This window comes from Capsicum annuum, chromosome 1, assembly GCF_002878395.1.
Source record: "Capsicum annuum cultivar UCD-10X-F1 chromosome 1, UCD10Xv1.1, whole genome shotgun sequence".
Taxonomy (NCBI): Eukaryota; Viridiplantae; Streptophyta; class Magnoliopsida; order Solanales; family Solanaceae; genus Capsicum; species Capsicum annuum.
This window is the reverse complement of record NC_061111.1, coordinates 72,900,782-72,920,225: the sequence shown is the minus strand read 5'-3', so window position 1 is coordinate 72,920,225 and position 19,444 is coordinate 72,900,782.

The following is a 19,444-nucleotide window of genomic DNA, read 5'->3' as shown; positions in this document are numbered from 1 at the left end:
GAACCGAAAAACAGGAATTGAAGTTGGAGCTGAGTATGTGGTAGTTTTGTGTTGAGAAGCTAGGAGAGGAATATTGGAAGCGTTGGGATGGTGTTGCCCGGAGTAAATCCTGATGCATGTTGTGGTGTGTTAATAAAAATGAAAAATTGTGCATGTGACACTAAAGGCAATTTAGAAACATATTTTAGATTATCAGTGGGAAATAAAAGAGGTGGCAACCCATTAGCCCAAGTTTGATACATTTTTATATGTTGTTGCCTAAATTTTTGAATGACTTCATTAGTTCCTAAATTCTCATTTCCCAAGCTCTCGGTATGATTATTAATAATAAACTCAGTATCCTTCTTAACCATAACTAACTTTCTCTTCGACTTGGTGTAACATGGAGGACAAGCCAAAATGTCACAAACCAACCACCTTCAACGAAATTAACTATAGATATAACATATGTATTAGAATTCGAAACTATTTTTTATTTTTTCATTTTTTTAAAAAAGATCACCATATCCAAGAAGGACACCTATGTATCTCACCCTTGGAGAGGAGAATTAGGTGTACGTAGTTTGTGAAGTTTTGGCACCCAATGGCCAATCAAACTCTCTTCCTCATTTTTTCATGAAATTTAGAGAAAAGAAAATAATAAAAGTTCAAAAGTAGACAAAAATCTTTTTTGAATATTTTAGTTTTAAATCTCCTATTCAAAATGAAACCTATGACTATCAAAGAAAAAACATTTTAAAAGATTGACAAAAAATCTTTTGGGTTTTTGATTTTTTATTTGCATGCACAAGTGAAACCTAACACTATCAAAAGAAAATCTTTTTGTATTCTTATTTTTAAAGATATATATGAAACACCAACTCTAAAATGAAGAGAAGAAAATCCTTTTGAATTTTTTAAATAAGATCACCGAACCCTAAAAAGTTTACCTACGTATCTCACATACGAGAGAGGAGAATCAGGTGTGTCTAGTTCGTCCAGATTGGACAGTTAAGGATTGAATAATAAAATGAACCCTGACTTGAAATTCATGACCAATGACTAATGATGAACAACTTCAGTAAAATCTTTTTGAGTTTTTAATTTGACAATTCACATAAAAATGACTCTAACAACTATGAAAAGAAAATCTTTTTGGCATTTTTATTATATAAAATATACAAAACTTCGACCATCTTTTTTTGAGTTTTTCTTTTATAAATGATTCTATTAAGAAAAATATTTTTCAAATTTTTGAATTATGAATGCATGCTAAAGGAAACAAAGGAAAAATCTTTTGATCTTACGTTTTTTTTTTTTTGAGAAAAAGTCATGCAAAAGATTTTTAAAAAATCTTTTTTAATTTTTGATTGTGGAAAATAAAAATCCATAAAGAACTCCTAAAAAATATGAAATCCTCTTTTTTCACTTCTTTTTTTTTTCTCTTTTATTTTTTCAAACTTTTTCTTGCCTAAACACATGCTTCCCCCAAATCAATTTGTCAAATGACCTTATTACCCTCATAGATGAAACAATAGCACGTAGAGATAATTTAGGTGTGAGTCTCTTACAAATGACCAGGAGGGTCCCACTAGGTCTTAATATAATGAAAATAAGCATGATCTAAAGGCTAACCTAGGTTGGGGTCCACTAACAAGGCTATTTGGTGAAGCATATGACCGATAGTAGCTGGGATTATTTTCCACCTACTCTATACATCCAATAGATCCTCCTCCTAAAATAAGGGTGACTCAATGAAATTTTGTGTACACGACATGTACTCTGGGACTTATTTGTAATACCCCGTATGTTTCTAAGCTAGGAGACGAACCATTTTTCCTGCGTATGAAACCTCCTGTCCTATGAGTAGAATTTTAGTACATGACTTACAATGAGTATCCTAGCTATAATATAGCTTATGATGCATTAATCATGTTCATATGAGTCACTTAAGGTAATACAAGCTAAGAGTTTTTGAATCCATCATGTTTTAGTGTTTGATTTTGAAAGGGTCATCTTTGAATGATTATAACTTGATGTTAATATGGTATTTTGGCTGATTTAGACCCACCAAATTGTATAGAATTTAATTATCTTTCCAATGATACCAATTTTGCCTTAATCCAATACCCGAGCGAAAAGTTATGCCCATTTTCGTGAGAGACAGTAAGGATAGGTGATTGGTTAGGCGCCGCCCAACCAAACTTAGGCGATTGGTTAGCCACCGCCTAAGTCAGTTCCAATGCCAAAAACACTCCATTTTCAGTTATTTTGAGGGTAATTAAGTCTTTTAAAACTCCTTACATGTCCCTAAACTTAACCATACAAAATATATAGATTCTAAACACATTACAACCCTATTAACATCTCAAAGCTCATCATCCAAGAGCACCATAGGAGAAAAACAACTAGGGTTGCACAATCAAGCTTGAACATCAAATTTCAAGAAAATTCCTCTGTCAATCATCAAGAACCTCCCTTCCAAGGTATGCGTAGTGTTCATCCACGGATTCCTTTCGTCCGTGAAGTTCAAGAATCAATCTTTAAAATACAAAAGCTTGGTTGATTGTGGTGATATGATCATACCCATGTTGATGCTTGTTTGTTTTGCTAAATAATAGTATCGTGACTGTATATCTCATGAAAGTTATGTTGTTAGTTGAAAAACATGATCTTTAGATGGATTGATAGAATGCAAGTATGAAATCCACCTATGCCTTAAAGAATGCATGCAGGGTGTTCGATAAAATGCCTAGTATGTTAGAACTTCATATTTACATGATTTCATGATATCTAAATAACAAGTTCATGTTAGTCATACACTCCAATATGAATTTCCATGCAAATTATGTGTTGTTATTGTTGTGGTATAAAGCATGTATGATAATGGAGATATAAATTATGTACACAAAATATATCCATGCTTTCCCTACCATGTTTGAGATGCTGAATAAATACATGAAGTATAATATCCCCAAATCATTACAATATGAACTAAACATTACATGTTGTCATTCCCTTACGTTTGAATGGTTCCATGCGATTGCAATGAATAGTATATGTTGTTCGAATGCCTATGATATTAGAATATGAGATTTATGACTTGATTATAAGCATTCCTATTCATGATAGATATTATGATGACCATGTACGTCATCAAATCCCCGACTCATGTATTATGGATTTTTATTGATGGTCGTGTACTCAAGAAATTCAAGTTGTGTCCGTTTCCTTCCATCGAGTCCTGGGGGTACTTGCACCCAAAAAATATAGTTGTGTGCCTAGAGCCATGTCATGTTTTCACGATACTCTCAATCAAGCCATGATCTTTAGAATTCAGTCAGTCATGCTACTCAGGAAAACTCATAAATCTCAGTAATCTTAGTAGTCCAGTAATCTCAGTAATCTCAGTACTCAGTAACCTCAGCAACCTCAGTATTCACAGTCAATCTCAGTAACTTCAGTACTCTCAACCAGTCCTCAGAATTCAGTATATTCCATCAGTCATTGGAATCCAGTAAACTTAGCTTAGCTCTGCTAAAGAATACCACTAGTATCAGTCTAGTTAATTAGTATCAGTTCAGTTAATCAGTTCAGTTCAGTTATTCAGTTCAAATTAGTTATTCAGTTCAGTGTCCTTCAGATGGGAGTAGAAGTTAGCACCGAGTGAACCCAAGGATGGAAACTCACCCGCCAGTTTCAAGGTATGATTCTTAGTAGTTATCCTTGTGTTCCAGAATTGCGTAGCCAGCGTAGGTTAAGACATCTTAACCCATCAGATTAAGGTTAATGAGATGTCTTAACCCATCATTTTAGGGTTCCCACCGTTCTCATTGAGTACCTGCCAGTATAGAGTTCTCACAGCTGTCCTCCAGTCGGGGTAGAGATTGGACCCCAGCTTAGCTATTATAGCGTATTTGGGGCATGTTGGTTAGATAACTACTTCCCACAGTTTCAATTATAGATTTCAGGACTGTCAGCTATAGCTACCCAGTCTCAGTAAAGAACTCAGATAGCTCTTCATATTTCAGTATATCAGGGCTGTCAGATACAGTTAACTCAGAAATAGAATAGAACTCAGATAGTTTCCTTCAGATTTATGGACTGTCAGATATAGTCACTTATGCTATGAATCACAACATTTATCAGAACTTATGCATCAGTATTCAACTTCAGGACTGTCAGATACAGTCAATCAGACTAATTCTTTATTATTTGAACTGTCAGAAACAATTATTCATTTATCAGTAATGCAATATCAATCTCTTAGTATTCAGTAATACAGTATCAGATCCATCACTTATTAGTGATTTACATATCAATATCAGTAAACTCAGTCTTTTAGAATCTAATTATAAGTACACCCATGTTGTCAGTATTCAGACTCAGTAGTCCGTATCTCCACGAGTTCAGTTACAGTTACGTATGCATGTATGTACTCTCACATTCATATCATTCAGTATTGTCCATGCATATAACCCTTCGTATTTAGCCTACCTCACTCGTATACTCAGTACATTTAGGCGTACTGATGTATTTGTGCTATGGTGCTTTCTCTTATGTTACACCATAGGTTCAGAGGCATGAGCTCTAAATCAGTAGTAAATTCCAAGATCAGCAGTCAGAGTTAGACGTGAGTCCTCATACTTCGAGGACATGATGATTTCATTTCTATTTCAGTTTTCACTTTATTTCAGTAGTTGGAGTTAGTTGGGGACATGTCTTATCAACTCATTATTCAGTTCAGTTAGAGTCTTTCGGACTAGATGTCAGATTAGATCTTCAGACTTCAGTATTTATGATCTTTTTTGGTATTGTTATACCATATTTTTCAAATATGTATTAGTATTGAACCTTATGGCCTTATAGTTCATGTTTTCGCATATTTTATGAGATATTATGCAGTTTACAGGTACAGATATCAGTCATGGATTAGCTTATGGTCCTTCGAGGTCATGAGCACCGTGTAGCATTTTGGTTCAGAAAATTGGGGCGTTATATTATTGCAAAAGAATTGACTCGGGTAATACATATGATGCCAGATATAAAGTGGTAACACATAAGAAAAATGGTAAATAAAGAGCATATAGACATCCAACAATGATGAAAAAATAACACAAATAAAATATCTATACACCTATAGTGTCAAACTAAGCCGATACAACTCAAAAAATATGCTCGAATTCAGAAAAATCCCCAGCAGAGTCGCCAGAGCTGTCACACCTCTTTTTACCCAAAAAGAAGATTTGATTTTAAGTTTGAAAGGATTTTTATTATTAAGTGACAAAAGAAAAAGTTAAAAAATGTTCTTACATTTAAACTCAGAGTCGCCACTTACCATAAATTTGATGTGCCAAGTCACCTTTGAAAATCCTTTTTCAAAATAATTTTTGATTCTTTAAAATTGTCCACCAATAGAGATTCTAGTTAAGGAATTCTTTTAATCAAGGAAAAGATGTTAGGAACCCCTCAGTACCATGGTTCGACCACGATCACTTCGTGGAGTATATCAACTAGTACGACAATATAAAATGCATAAACCACACAAAACACACAACAAGATAACAATCATCAAACAGCTAAAACTCTAAAAATAGTGTCCAGTTCAAATTATTACAAACCATGATAAAAATACTAAAATAAAAAACCTAAACTATTTTAATTACCCTAACTATGCTTTACCCGATGCCTCAGGCCTTGATCTCGAACCTCCTTTGCCTACATGATACTTTGGGGCATTCCCTTGTGAGGAAACATAATATCCGTTAGGGCATTCCTTGTCAAATGAAAATAATTTTGACTCTGTGCGATAAAATATAAAACCATTCGCACACGCACATAAAAACATTCAACAATCCACAATTCCTACTTTTGCCTACCCTAAACATAAGATTTTCTATCAATTCTCAGCTTAAAATTTGATACTATTGGGTTTGACAAAATTAATTACCATTTTAAATGAAACTATAATAAAAAATCAGAGCAAATCAATATTCACATCATCAATTTTCAGTTCCCGTCCCAACTTGTAATACCCTGGAAATACACCCTGGATGCTACATGGTGCTTACGGTCCCGAAAGACCACAAGCTAATCCCTGAACTGGTACCTGCTGTGAGCCCTGAATAATAAAAGAAAAATACATATGTGCAGAATAATTGACTATGCCTTAAGGTTTTAAATCAAAAATTAATACAACTAAAAACCCAAAAGTCTGAAACATATGTGAAATTATTAAAAAAATCTGACTGAAAAGACCAATCACTGACTGACTGTCTAAAATGTCTAAAATCCTCTAAAATCGTCAAAAAGAGAGTTAATGGGATAGGCCTCAACTAACTCCAACTATCTAACTAATATAAAATACTAAAATGAACTAAAATAACAACCATGTCCTCGATGGATGAGGACTCACCACTATTGCTACTGCTGATATGCTAGAATGTCTAAGTACGATTGGGAACCTGAGCATCCGAACCTATAATATTAAATATCATAGCATAAGAAACGAGTATGCGATCAGTACTTTAAATGTACTGGAATTCTAGATGAGGTTAGGCTAATATGTATAGGTTCATGTCCATAAATAATAACTGATTGAATGAATAACATGAGGGAACTGAATATAAATGCAAGAAAACTGTGAAATCTGAGAATGCATGAATAAACATATAGTATGATTCTAAAATAGTCTATAAATTGAACAAGTGACATACTGATAACTCAATAACTGGTAACTGTATGCTATGGTCAAGCAAACCTGAAACTAAACTCTATATTGAATACTGGTCTGAGACTGTGGGAGCTATCATCTAATAGATATGACCCAATATGAGCCAATTGGGTTCCAACCCGTGACACCAGTTGGAAGGGTGTCAGTACCATGCCACGGGTACTAACAATCGCTGTGTGGATCCATTAAACTGATGTCACAAAGGACCAGGGTGTCAAGCATAAATTGATGGGTGACCCCTAAGAGGAAGTCAAGCCTAAACTAATGGGTGACTCCTCATATCCTATGTTGTCTACGTAGTTCTAGAATATAGGGTACTATTACTAAATACTCTGCCTGACTGATAGGGAATACACCATCCCTGCATTTGCTCGGTGCTAAATCCTACGCCCAACTGAACTGACTCAAAATACTAAATGATCTAAGTTTAACTGATTATGAGTTCTGATAGTGCTCATTATGATAATAATAATAATTGAGAAATCAACTATGCTCATAGTTTAACTAAAATTATTCAGAGGATACTGAAAGTATGTAAACAGCTAAATTTTGGGTATTCAAACCCATAGGACTTAATAGAAATAACCACAAAACCATACTAAAACTTTGACGACATGACATGTAGTCAATATTCAAAATTCATTCTTTAAGGCAGTTCATCAAACATTTGAAATGCATGGCTTAAGCGTGGGAATAGTTTTAAACATGTAGTAGTAACATGATTTTGATACTAAATCACCAATTAATGCTTAAATCAATGAACAACACCATTCAATGATATAGGGTTTAATAACAACAACAATTTTATGTAAACATGATATAAAATTCAAAATTCAAGAAAGTTCATGGACATAATTCATAAAAATATGTAAAGATTGTACTTTTAAACTTAAAATTGGGTTCTTGGACTCCACGGGTGAAAAGGGCCCATGGATGAACAGCTAACATACCTCAAAAGCTTAAATCTTGAAGGACAATAACTTTTCTTAAAGGTTCTTGAATGGTGATGCTTGGACTTTTGTTCTTGGGGATAGAGGAGGGTTTACTGAGAGCAATTTGGAGTGAAAGTGGCAAATAATGCCCTTTTGGGAGTTCTAATTCTTGTTTTGGACGACTTGGGTTTGGGGAAAAGGACCCAACTGTCCTTGTCCTCTTTTCCCCATTTAAATGACCCTTATGGTGCAAACTCCAGAAAGGTGGATTAGACCTCGTGATGTGACCCCCATAAAGGTGGAGTAGACCTCGCGACTCAAGGCTATCGCAATAAATTACTGCCTCTCACGAAAAAGGTCATAACTTTTTGCTCTGGTATCAAATTAAGGGAAAATTAGTATTATTCGAAAGCTAATTAGATTATATATAATTTGGTGGGTATTAAACTAAAATATTACACATATACATAAAGTTGTACTCATTCAAATCTTACCCTCGAGAAATCAAAAACCAAAACTTGGCCAATTCAAAAGCTCTTAACTCAGCATGCTCTAAGTGAATCTCATGAACATGTTTTATCCATCATAAGCTCTCTTCTCACTAGGATAATGAACATGAGACATGCATTCAAATATTAATTACAGTACTAGAGGTTACACACGTAGGATCAATGGTTCATTTTCTAGCTTAGAAATATGTGATGTGTTACATTATCTCCCTCTTGGGAACATTCATCCTCGAATTAGACTGACTGAACTGAGAATACCGAGGGACTAAAACTTCATACTAAATATACATAACCAGAAGCATAATTACTTGCTAAACTGGTTAGTGAATACATGTTATGACATAAAATTATATATATGGATAAAACTACGAGTGGACAACAGATAATTTAAGGAAAACTTGTTACCTTAAGCTGAGTCTGAACTTGCGAAGAAAAGACGAGGGTACTTGGTTCTCATATTTGCTTTTGCCTCCCAAGTATGACCCTTAACGGATTGATTCTACCAAAGGACTTTGACTTAGGGAACTTCTTTGTTCCTTAGTCTACGAACCTGGCGATCCAAGACCTCGAATGGAATTTCTTTTTAATAAAGGCTGTTCTAAACATCTACTCTTTCTAAAGGAACAACTATAGCTAGGTCACCAATACACTTCTTCAACAAAGAGATATGGAATACTAGGTGCACTAAGGCCAAATCTGTAGGAAACTCAAGCTCGTAAGCTAGCTTTCCAAAGTGGCTCAAGATTTTGTAATGGACAACATATCGGGGACTGAGCATACCCTTCTTACCAAACCTCCCTACTCCCTTCATGGAAGATCTTCAGATATACCAAATCTCTAATCTCAAACTCAATATCCCTTCTCCTCCTATCAACATAAGATTTCAACCGGCTTTGGACTATCTTAAACCTTTCCCTGATCAATTGAACTTTCTCCAATGCATCAAACACCAAATTAGGCCCTACCAAAGAGTTCTCACCGACCTTAAACCAACCAATTGAAGATCTATATCTCCTCCCAAATAGAGCCTCAAACGTATCCATCTGAATACTGGAATGATAGTTGTTATTAAAAGAGAACTAAATCAAAGGCAAGTGATCATCCCAACTACCCATAAAATCAATAATAGATGCTCTCAAAATGTCTTCTAGGATATGAATGGTCCTTTCTACCTGACCATCTGTCGAGGGTGAAAGGTTGTACTGAGGTGGACTTAGGTACCAAGACCCTTCTAAAAGTTTTTCCAAAAGTGAGAGGTAAACTGAGTACCTCTATCAGGAATAATGGATAATGGGACTCCATGCAACCTAACCAACTTTCTAAGGTAGAGCTTAGCATAGTCCTCGGCTGAATAAGAAGTATGGACTAGAAAGAAATGGGCTTATTTAGTCATCCTCTCCAGAATGACCCATATTGAATCATGCTGACGACGAGTACGAGGTAAACCCATCACAAAGTCCATGTTCACCTCTTCCCACTTCCAAGTGGGAATGCTGAACTCTTGCATGGTGCCACTAGGATTATGGTGCTCGACCATAACCTACTGATAATTAAATCTCCTTGCTACAAGCTCTGCAATATCCCTCTTTATACCTCTCCACCAATAGATTTCCTGCATATCGTGGACATATTTGTAGCCCCTGGATGAATAGAGTAAAATGAACCATGTGCTTCTACAAGAATTCGCTTTCTCAACTCTTCTAAATATGGCACACACAGTCTTCCCTAGCAACGCAACACACCATCTTTCCCTTGGGAGAAAACCTCCACTTTCTAATCTCTGACTGACTCTTTCAACTTAACCAGACTGGGATTCGCATCTTGCTCTTCTTTCACTTCGGTAACCAAAGAAGATTCCGAACTATTTTGAACCTATACACTACCCTCAGCTGAATCAAATAAACAAACACCTAACCTAAAAACCTGTGAACTTCCATAACTATATTCTTCTTATCATCCTCAACATGAGCAATACTACCCATAGACAATCTACTTAGGGTATTTTTCACTACATTAGCTATGCCCGAGTGGTACAAAACACTTATATCATAATCTTTCAACAACTCTAACCACCTTCTCTGATTGAGATTCAAATCTTTTTAAAAAAATACATACTGTAAGCTTCTGTGATTCATGAACACAACAACATGCTCCCTATACAAATAGTGCCTCCAAATCCTTAAGGCAAACACAACAGTTGCTAACTCGAGATCATGGGTGGGGTAATTCTTTTCATGGGGTTTAATCTGTCTTGAAGCATAGTCTATGACCTTACCTTTTTGCATCAAAACACAGCCCAAATCAACTTTGGAAGCATCACAGTACACAAAAAAACCCTTGGAACCATCAGGCATTGTCAAAATTGGGGCTGAGGTAAGTCGAGTCTTCAACTCCTAAAAACTCTTCTCGCAAGAATCTGACAACTAAAACTTTACTTTCTTCTGAGTCAATCTGGACATTGGGGATTCAATAGAGAAAAACCCTTCAACAAAGCATCAGTAATATCCAGCCAAACCCAAGAAACTCCTAATATCTAATAAAAAGATTGGTTTGGGCCAGTTTCTCACAGCTTTAGTCTTTTGAGGGTCAACTCTAATGCCATCACCAGAAATAATATGGCTAAGGAAAGCTACTGATCTTAGCCAAAACTCATATTTACTGAAATTGGCAAATAAATGATGAGCTCTAAGAGTCTGTAATACAATTTTGAGGTGGTCCGCATGATTAGTTTCATTATGGAAGTAGATAAGAATATCATCGATGAAAATTATGACGAACATGTCCAAGTACCATTTGAAAAATATATTCATCAAGTCCATGAAAGTTGTTGGATCATTCATTAATCCAAAATACATGACTAGGAATTCTAAGTGACCATACCGAGTTCTAAAAGCTATTTTTGAAATGTCACATTATATGACTCTGAGTTGATGATAGCCGAATTTGAGGTCTATCTTAGAGAAATAAATGGCACCCTGAAGGTTTTCAAACAAGTCATTGATAATGGGGAGTGGATATTTATTCTTGATGGTGACTTTTTACAATCAACGATAATCGATACACATTCTTAGGGAACCGTCTTTCTTACGTACGAAAAGGACTGGAGCACCCCATAGTGAAACACTGGGCCTAATGAATCCCTTATCTAGGAGGTATTTTAACTATTCTTTCAAATATTTGAGTTTAGCTAGAGCCATTTTGTATGGAAAAATAAAGATAGGTTGGGTATCTAGAAGAAGGTCACTTTCGAAGTCAATTTTACTTTCTAGAGAAACTCCAGGAAGATATTCAGGGAACACATCTAGAAATTTCCTCACTATTGAAACTGAATCAAGATTGGGAGTGTCAGAATTAGAGTCTTTGACTCAAAAAAGAAGATAAATATAACCCTTGGCTATCATTTTTCTCATCCTAAGGTACGAAACAAGCTGACCCCTAAGTGCTGAAGTACTACCCCTTCATTCAAGGAATGGTTCATTTGGAAACTAAAATTGAACAACCCTATTTCTGCAATCGACTGAGGAATAACATGAGTGGAGTCAATCTATGCCTAGAATAACATAAAAATTGGTCATCTCTAACTCCACAAGATCTATTAAAGTGAATTTCTAGGATATTGTGACCGTATAGTTCCTATATACCTTCTTGGCTACAATTGAAAGACATAATAGAGTGGACACTGAGAGGGGTTTGGTTAAGGTTTTGGGATAAACACCAAAATTAACAGCTATATATAGGGTTCTAATAAGCATATACATGTAAATGAAAGACTTGCAATATACTCGTAGCCATAATAGGAGAACTTTCTTGATCCTATCGGGACTGAAGTGCATATAGTCTATTCTGGCGCTGACCGCTGGTGGCATTGGAGCTGGATCATACTGAGTTAGGCAACCTGCTGGAGGGAATGATAGATGGGACTAGCCTTGTTGGAGCAAATCCCTTCCCTTCTGAAAAACTACTCGATACTCCCAAATCTGATCGACTATCTTGCCATACCCAAATGGTTTCTACCATATTTCTAGCAAAGAGGATTTGTGTGACCACTATTTACACTGCCATTGGACTTAGAGTGCGCCCTATCCCGATTGTCATTTTTGAACTTTGGCATAAAAGCACTAGCTGAAGATGGAGTCGGACCTAAAGATTTTTGACAGAATTGGGGATGGTTACCACCCTCTGACCTTAGCTGAGCAACGTTGAAACTACCTGTCCTAGCCCTCTTGTTCTATTTTTCTCTCTCCTTAACCTTTTCCTCCTCAATCTGTTTAGCATGGACCATAAGCCTAGATAAGTCCATCTCCGTAATCAACATTGCGGTCCTACACTCCTTGACCATACTATCAAATATACTAGACACAAACTTACTTATCCTAGACCTATTATCAACCCCCACATGAGGAGCATACCTTGCCAGCTGAGTAAACTTAAGAGACTACTTTTTCACACTCATATTTCCCTGCTTCAAGTTAATAATCTCTAGCACCTTAGCTTACCTTAACTTCAAAGGAAAAAATCTATCTAGAAAGGCTGTAGGAAACTCCTCTAATTCAATAGGCCTCGCATCTATGCCTCTATCTCTCTTTTACTAGTTATACCAGGTGTGAGCTACTTCCTACAACTGGTAAGCGCCCAACTCTGCACTCTCACTAAAAGTAACACCCATAATGTCAGTTACTTTCTAAACCATGCCAAGGAACTCCTGTTGATCCTCGTCAGACTTGGATCCCAAAACCAAAAGAGGATTCATTTGGGTAAAGTCCCGAATCCTTTCTGAAGCTAAATTAGCCACTGAATTAGCTAGGATAGAAGCCTTCTGATTATTGTAAGCCAAAGTAGTAAATGGAGCTCTGAACTCGGCATGAGAGACATGCTCATTCAGGGGATCTTCCTAACTAGGCGAAGGTGCAGGCTGATTTCTATTTCTCTTTCCGTTAGTCTTTCTAGGAGGCATATTTTGTAAATAGAAAGAAAATTAAATTAGAAAGAGAGTTTAAATTGAGTTCATGCTCATTCACACGACATGAATACTGAAAGAAGGGAAACTTTTCCTAAAATGTTATGTAGCCACTTCACATACATGCACAAGACTCTACTCAATGCGGCTTTCTAACTCCCTAGGACAATGTAAAACCTTAGTCTCTGATACCAAGTTTACAACACCCCATAAATGCACCCTGTATGCCACATAGTGCTTACGATCCTAAAATACCATAAGCTAACTCATGGACTGGTACCTGCTATGAGCACTAAATAAAAATAGCAAAATACACATGTGCGGAATAACTAAATACACCTTAAGGTTTTAAATTCAAAAGTAATACAATTGAAAACCCAAAAGTCTGAAACATATACAAAATTATTAAAAAATTAGACTGAAAAGACTAACCATTAACTGACTATCTAAAATGTCTAAAAACCTCTAAGACTTTCTAAAAGAGAGTTGATGGGACAGGCCCCAACTAACTCAAACTGTCTAACTGAAAGAAAATACTAAAATGAACTGAAATAATAGCCATGTCCTCAATAGATGGGGACTCAGCACTATTGTTGTTGCTGATACACTGGAATGTCTAAGTACGATGGGGAACCTGAGCGTTCAAACTAATGATATTAATCATCATAGCGCAAAAAATGAGTATGTGATCAGTACTTCGAATGTACTGGCATGCTATATGAGGTTAGGCTAATATGCATGGGTTCATGTGCATGAATAATTACTGAATGAATGAATAGCATGAGCTAATTGAATATAAATGCATGGCCAAGAATATTGTATGATTCTAAAATAGTCTATAAATTGAAATACTGACATACTGATAATTGAATAGCTGGAAACTGTATGCTATGGTCAAGTAAACCTAAAACTAAACTTTGTACTGAATACTGGGCTGAGACTAGTAGCCATTATCTAACAGACATGCCCCAATATAAGCTAATTGGGGTTTAACCTGTGACCCCAGTTGGAATGGTGTCATAACCATGCCACAGTTACTAACAATAGTTGTGTGGATCCACTAAATTAATATCCCAAAGGACTAGAGTGTCAAGCCTAAATTGACGAGTGACCCCTAAGTGGAAGTTAAGCGTAAACTTACGGGTCACTCCTTATATCCTATCTTGGCTACATAGTTCTTGAAGACAGGTACTGCTAGTAATGACTCTGCCTGACTGACGAGGAAGACGTTATCCCTACATTCACTCAGTGATAAATCCTACTCCTAACTGAACACACTCAAAATACTGAACTGATTTATGTTTAACTTATTATGAGTTTTGATAGTACTCATGACGATAATAATTACTGAGAAATCAACTATGCTCATAGTTAACTAAAATCATTCTGAGGATATTGAAAGTATGTAAACAGCTAAATTTTGGGAATTCAAACCACTAGAACTCGATAGAAATAACAACAAGATCATACTAAAACTTTGAGGACATGACATGTAGTCAATATTCAAAAATCATTCTTTAAGGCATTTCATCAAACACTTGTAATGCATGGCTTAAGCATGGGAATAGTTTTAAACATGTAGTAGTAGCATGATTTTGATATTAATCACCAATTAAGACTTAAATTAGTGAACAACACCATTCAAACGTGTAGAGTTTAATAATAAAAACATTTCATGTAAACGTGATAAAATTTGAAATTTATGAAATTTCATGTACATAATTCACAAAAATATGTAAATATCATACTTTTAAACTTTAAATTAGGTTCTTGGACTCCATGGGTTAAAAGAGCCCATGGATGAACATCTAACATACCTCAAAGCATAAATCTTGAAGAAGAATAATTTTTCTTGAAGGTTCTTGAATGGCGACACTTGGATTTTTGTTATTTGTAATAGAGGATGGTTTCTTGATAGAAATTTGGAGTGGAAGGGGAAAATAATGCCCTTTTAGAAGTTCTAATTCATGTTTTGGATGACTTGGGTTGGGGAAAAAGGACCCAACTACCATTAGCCTCTTTTCTCCATGTAAATTTCCCTCGTGGCACTACCTCTATAAAGGTGGAGTATACCTCATGATGCGACCTTCAGAAAGGTGGAGTAGACCTCACAACGTAAGGCTATCGCGACAGCATACTACCTCTCACGAAAAAGGTCATAACTTTTTGCCCGAGTATCAGATTAAGGCTAAATTGGTATAGTTGGAAAGCTAATTTGACTATATAAAATTTGGTGGGTCTTAAACTGAAAAATTCAACATATAAATAAAGTTATACTCATTCAAATCTTACCCTTGGGAAATCAAACACCAAAACTTGGCCAATTCAAAAGATCTTAGCTCGCTTTGTCTAATTGACTATTATGAACATATTTCATACATCATAAACTCTCTTATCACTAGGATAATGAACATGATACATGTATTCAAATATTAATTACAGGATTAGAGGTTACATACGTAGGAATAACGGTTCATTTTCTAGCTTAGAAACATGCAAGGTGTTACACAGCTGATTCCCTATTATGTGATTACTCAATTTTATGATAAAAATCAAGGCAACGACAATCAACATTATTCAAATACACTCAACATACATCACCAAATTATATCATCAATTACTTTGAGATAATAAACAAAAGTAAAGTTCAAAGTTAAACCTCTAATTGAGCTTTTATGGTGTGGAATTACATGATTGAAATGGAGCTTCATGAATCATCGAGGTCTTGATTGATCTTTCCAGAAAAACCCCAATCAAGCCAAAAACTTGGTGGAAATCCCTACCAACACTACTTCAGTAATGATGCTAAAAGACAAATGACAGAGCAGCGTTTTTTGGATAGTTTTTTATGGAAAAATCACCCAAAATGGAGAGAAATCTAAATCGCGGTGGTACTGGAGAATTTCCAACAAAGGTCTCATTGGAGTTAATGTTTGGTTGCTGATTATCTAATTTTCAAGGGTGGAACAGGTTTTTCAGAAGGATTTAAGCCATTGGTCACTGGTTTCAATCGGATTTTTAAAAAAGGCGTTTGAATTTCATGAGGAAGCTACGATTCTAGCAAAGACTTTGCCGAAACAATCCATTATTTCCCTCTATCATTCTCTCTTCCCTTTATGATCACTATCTTTTCTCATAATTCACCCTCTCTTTTTATATTCTCTCTCGATCTTCCTTACTATTAATTTTGCTCTCTCTCAATTCACTGTCTATATCTCAGCTTTATGTCTGTATGTGAATCTCTATCCCACTATATGTTAGAATTTATTTCTGAGAATTTTTAGGTGTATGTGAATATATTTGTGAGGTATGAGTGAATCTATGTGTGAAGAGTAGTCTGCTATGGTGAGAGTGTAAAAAGTGTGAGTTTGTGGGAGGTAGGGGAGGGCACGTGGGCTAGGGGTGGTGTAAAATTTATCATGGATTTGTTAAGAGTTGGTTGTTTTATTGAGAATTAGTTATTTTTGTGGGAAATTTATTAAATAGGGTGGGGTGTATGGTAAGGTGGGGTAAAATGGATAAAATTGACTTTTGAAGGGGCAAAATTACGTGTCTACACACCAAATACAACTACATTAGCAACTTTCCTAAGTTGAAAAGTAGTCGATTAACCCCTCGACATTCATTTGAAATTCGTGAAGGCTTATAAAGTATTCTACTAGACTAAATTCGATGTTCCAAACCTATTCAACATCACATTTTTAAAAAGAGATTGTTTATAAAAAATTAAACATCGAGACACAATTTCACTAATCTCTTAATCAAGGGTCAAAATGATATTCAAAAGTCATAAAACTGAACTAACTACAGTACCATTCCAAAATTAATGGCCTAAATCTGCTGTGCAGTCTATTTTGCCATTTGATGCAAAGAACAAAAATATTGACTGAAGTCAATTATAAGCCCTTTTTAACCTCTAAAATTCATAAACTCATATAAATTATTCTGGATCACAACAAAAATCATACCAACCATCCCCACACCGTAGAAACAACACATAAAAACTACGAGGAGGGGTAAAATAGTCAAAAAATTAAATAGAAAAGATTCACAGAATCAAGTCATTTACAAGCAAGATCTCAGTAAGTGCATAAATTTAAAAGGGTGCAAAAAATTATGATGTCTCCTTATTCTATATAAATTAATTGTTATTGGACTTTGATGCCTCATTCATCTGATCATATATTCTACTTTATTAATTTTGATTTGTATGTGTTGTTTTGAATTGTAACGAAATTTAAGAAAGTAAAAAATAATTAATCTTAGGATATTAAATTAAACAAACATTTTTGTTAGTGATACTAAATATTCAGAAGATCAAAACAAATCAAGTTGCAAATTTACACTCAATCAGAACCCATAAATACAACAGTGAAATCAGAATATTCTATAGTAATTTAATCTTATAAATCAAATCACTTGATTTTAAGAATTGTAAGAGCTTTTAGCGGTGTATATAAATACTTTTACCCTACAAAAAATCAATATAGTATTCTTATTCTCTCATAGAAAGTCTCTTATATGGTATCAGATATAACCTTTGCTTAATAACAATCTCAATCCAACCTTTTTTTTTATCTCTACCTTCCATCTTGGTTATTGATCCAAAGACACCAGATAGCTCATCTCGTGCTATAGTCACCAACACTCCCAACATAACATCAAACTCGGGTGAGGTCTTTATGTGCATCAATGTTGCTGCACAATTACCATTAAAATTGACTTTCACCAACTTTGTTTCATGGAATGTCCAGTTACACTCTCTTCTCATTGGATACAATCTCATGGAGTATATAACTGGCTTTAAGCAAGCTCCTGATGATGAAATAATTTTCAAATAAGACAAGACAAATTGATCTTTTATGCAATCTTGGCTCGGTTTTAGCGGCTATTGTACCATTCATAGACTCTTCACAAACTTTCTACCACATACAAAAAATGATCCAAAAGACATATGTAAACAAATCCAGATCACAAATCATGTTTCTTAAAGAGCACCTCTCTGTGATTTAACGAGTTAAACAAACTATATCTTAGTATCTTTAATAGATTTGCACAATGACAAAAAATCCCTACTCTTACCAGTTCTTCTGTTGTACAAGACGATCTAAGTATGTACATCCTGAATTGAGTTGGCCCTAATTAAATGTCATGAATTGATTTATGAGTCATGATGGTACCTACTCTATCCCGCCAGTAGGTAAGCCAAATCATAAACTAGAGTTAAGCACAATGGTTTAATTTCATGGAAATGCCCCCAAAAGGGCCTAATAGGCAATCCAACACAATAAATAAGCAAGGCAATAGAAATAGTTTAAAGGTAGTCACTACATAAATACCATCCCACGACCTAGTAGAGTCAGTACAAGAGCATCTAGTAATAAAAATACAACTCAAGTATCTGGAATAGTCAATACATCTGTCTTTAAACAAAAGACTTAACATAGAAAGATGGAAGGAAATAAGTGACTCCAACTCTAAGAGCTCACCCTCTCTTAGGGTACCAACACAACACAAACAGTGATTAACAGTGGAAATTCATACTCAAATCTATACCAAAAAGGTACAGAAGTGTAGAATGAGTGCCAAAATAATGGGTACTCAGTAGGCATCATTGGGTGACTGACTAAATCATGATATAAGAATGATAGAATACAAGATTACATAACTAATTCAAGGTAAGGAAATGAACCAAAAATATCTCCAATATCTCTATACAGGAATAAATAATTAACTAAAATATCATCATAACATAACATAAAGTATCAACACATGCAATCATAACTAAAAAAATTAGCTCCCATACGCCAATTGGTGCAGAAAAGTGAATAATCCGTCACAAGTTCCCATAAACCTAGAAGGTACGAACAAGATGGAATAGCCCACCACCGTCATTTATGAAATCTCATAATACCATTAAAATTCATCCAAGTCGTGACACGCTATAACCATCGATTATCCATCATTTAGCAACTAATTATCCATCATGTATCAACTAATTCTCATGTATCACTAAATCATCCTTTATCAACTAAATATCACTTATCCACTAATCATTAGTTATCAACTAACCAATATTTTCCAAATAGCCAATATTTATCAGCTAACCAATAGTTAGCATCTAGCCAATATTTATCAACTAACCAATATCAAGAAACTAGCAAATATTTAGAACTAGCCAATATTTATCAGCTAACCAATATTTAGCAACTAGCCAATATTTATCAACTAATCAATATTTAGAAACTAGCCAATATTTAAGGATTAGTTATTATACCACTAGAGTCTATTCACATCATACTACATTATAACTATTTCCTTATTTTTGACTTAG